Genomic DNA, 3,007 nt, shown 5'->3' with positions numbered 1-3,007 from the left:
CTAGGTTGGGTTGGAAGAGACACACCAGTGGTCTTCCAATTAATCCAACTGATATTGTTCCTTGTTCTAGTTTGATTTCAAGTTGTTGTTTGTTCAAATCGATCTCCCGTTAGTTTCACCTTGAATCGATTATCCGCATTTCGCATCCGGTTCGATTTCCCCAACCTTGCCACAGTTCAACAGCAGAAGCTGCCTCTATTGCCAGGGCGTTGAGCGCAGTCGGCAAGCTCGCACAGCCCCTACAATCAGAGGCAGTGCGCTGCTAACAGGCGCGCAACCAAGCCGCGCGCAGCCAAAGGCCACGCGTAGCCCAGCCGCGCGCAGTCAGCTGCTGCGTGCAGCACGAGCTGTGCGCTCGCGCAGCCAAAGGCGCGCACAACAATAGCAGCACGCAGCCAGGCCGCGCGCAGCCAAGCCGCGCACAGCCAAAGGCCACGCGTAGCCCAGCCGCGCGTAGTCAGCTGCTGCGTGCAGCACGGGCTGTGCGCTCGCGCAGCCAAAGGCTGCGCGCAGCAATAGCAGTGCGCAGCCAGGCCGCGCGCAGCCAAGCCGGGTGTAGCCAAGCCGCGCGCAGCCAACGGCTACGCGCAACCCAGCCGTGCACAGCCAAGGCCGCGCACAGACAGCTGTTGCGCGCAGCAGGGGCTGTGCGCTCGTGCAGCACGCGGACTCACTTGCTAGCGCATCTGCACGCAGCTAAGGCCGCGTGCAGGAACCACTGCAGGTGCACCCGCTGAGTGTTTGTGAAATTGCCCCAAAGGGCAGGTTAGAGTCTATAAGTAAAGAGAACCTTTACTGAAGATTCTGCTGAATTGATTTTTTAAAGAGCATTCTGTGGAATTTTACTGGAGATAATATTTTTGATTATCGGGATTAAGACAAAAATCTGAGAAGCTAAATTGAATTGGATAGGAATTGCTATTGTTTTATTTGCTCCCTGTGGATCGACACCTTACTCGCCCTAAGGCTGTGAGGTTAAAATTATTGTTGCATAGCTCAAATCCTCACACGATTAACTAGTAAATAACCAGTAAAAATACCCATAATTTGAGACTATCAAGGATCTTCAGGCCTAATGAACGAGGACAAAGAAGAAGGTATGGAGAACCAACAAGACCCAGGTATGAATGACAAAGAGGAGCAAGGTAATAGAAGGATGAGAATTAGGGAATTTTCTGATCCTTTGTAAAGTCAACCGCATACCAGAATTTTGGCACCGATAGCTGATAATGTACCATTTAAATTGATTCTCATTTACTCCAAATATTCTCAACGTTTTATGTAAGATTTAATGAGGAACCCTATGAGTATCTTGATGAATTTACAGATATTTGCTCAACATATAGTTACCCAGGTGTAACTCAGGAAAGCTTGAAAATGAAATTGTTTCCCTTCACCTTGAAAGATAAAGCAAGAGAATGGTTCAAGTCTTCTGGCCAAGAATTTACTTCTTTGGGTGATATGGAAAAGAGTTTTCTACAGAAAATTTATTCCTTTGGTAAAACCAACACTATCAGAAGAATGATTGGGGACTTCACTTAAGGAATCGACACATTCAGTGAGGCATGGGAGCGATTCATGTCCCTCTCTAGGAAATGCCCGCACCATGGAATACCCCAGTGGGAGTTAGCTCAGATCTTTTACGAAGGCATGAATGAGGCAGAACATAATTTAATAGATGTGGCTAGTGGAGGAGTCTCTATAGAAGCATACGTGAATGACGCTATCCCTTTCATAGAAAGATTAGTTGAGAGATGGGCATACAAACAGAGTTTCTCGCATAATGGTAGGAATGCAATCCCTAAGAAAGGAGGATTAATTGATGTAAAATCAGTAGAGCCTGAAATTTTTTTTTTTTAAAATGGAACGGGATATTGGTAAGGTAGGGAGAGTGGTAGAACAACTTTCTAACCAATTTAAAACTTTTTTGCAGGTTCCACCCACTCAGACTTCAGCTTATGAAGTTAATAAAATGCCTAACTTGTATTGTTCAGTGTGTAAAACTAGCAATCATGAAGAGTAATCTTGCCCCACGAGGGAGCAAGTAAATGCCTTCGGAAGACAAGAGGGGCCTCAAGAAACATGGAATTCAAAGGGGAATTTTGGAGGATATAATATGAACAAGAATGAGAACCCACCAGCCCGAAATCATGGGGAGAGTAACTACATGCCAAGACATGGAGCCCCACAATATCCTTCTTATACTCAACCTTTTATTTCACAAAATTATATGAACCAAACTAATAATACCCTCAACGACCTGGTTAGGGAACTGAAAGAAGACAAAAAGAATCAATAGAAGGTGATCGAGCAACAAAATGCGGTCATGCAGCAGATGCTAGTGGAGATTGACAAGTTAAAGAGAGGAAATCTACAGCAAGAACAACACATCGACCCGAGGATGAAAGGTAAAATGGATGAAAATGTTATGCATGAACAAAGTCAAGGTCAATTCCCAACTCAGCTCGTAGTTAACCCACGAAATTTATGTTCGGCCACTAGTTACCCTTTAGAAACCTCTTCATTACATGGGAGTGAGAGACATGAAATGAATGCTATCTTAAGGAATGGAAAGACAACAAACACCCATTCTATAATGCCTCCTTTCGGAGCATTGGCGACTCAAAAAGAAGAGGGGGAAGAGATGGGAGAACAAAATAAGAAGGAAGTTAAATCAGGTGCTAGAAGTTATTGCCCACCTATACCCTTTCCTAGTGCGTTAAAAACATCCAAGGAGAAACCAAGTGACAAGCAATTGTTGAAAGTCTTTAAGGATGCTAGGATTACCAGTCCCTTGGTTGATGCAATTCAAAACATTCCCACATACTCAAAATTTGATGAGGTATGGGGCACCCCTATTTGGAGGACGAAAAGGTCCTACTTTCTGAAAATGTAAGTTCAATCCTGCTGAATGAAATTCCGAAGAAAAGAAGGGACCCCGGAGCACCTTTAATTAAATGTGAAATTGAAGGGATGATATTTAACAAGTCCCTTTTAGAAGAAATGT

General features: G+C 44.4%; 1 non-coding gene across 1 annotated transcript; it reads right to left on the bottom strand.

The window, feature by feature from the left end:
* Positions 1 to 1,509: 1,509 nt before the first annotated feature.
* On the bottom strand, positions 1,510 to 1,613 carry LOC144714091 (small nucleolar RNA R71). Its single transcript, XR_013584246.1, has one exon. It is a non-coding gene; the product is annotated as a small nucleolar RNA R71 (small nucleolar RNA).
* Positions 1,614 to 3,007: the final 1,394 nt, after the last annotated feature.

This window comes from Wolffia australiana, chromosome 16 (assembly GCF_029677425.1).
Source record: "Wolffia australiana isolate 7733 chromosome 16, ASM2967742v1".
Lineage (NCBI taxonomy): Eukaryota > Viridiplantae > Streptophyta > Magnoliopsida > Alismatales > Araceae > Wolffia > Wolffia australiana.
This window is presented reverse-complemented; position numbering and strand designations above follow the sequence as displayed.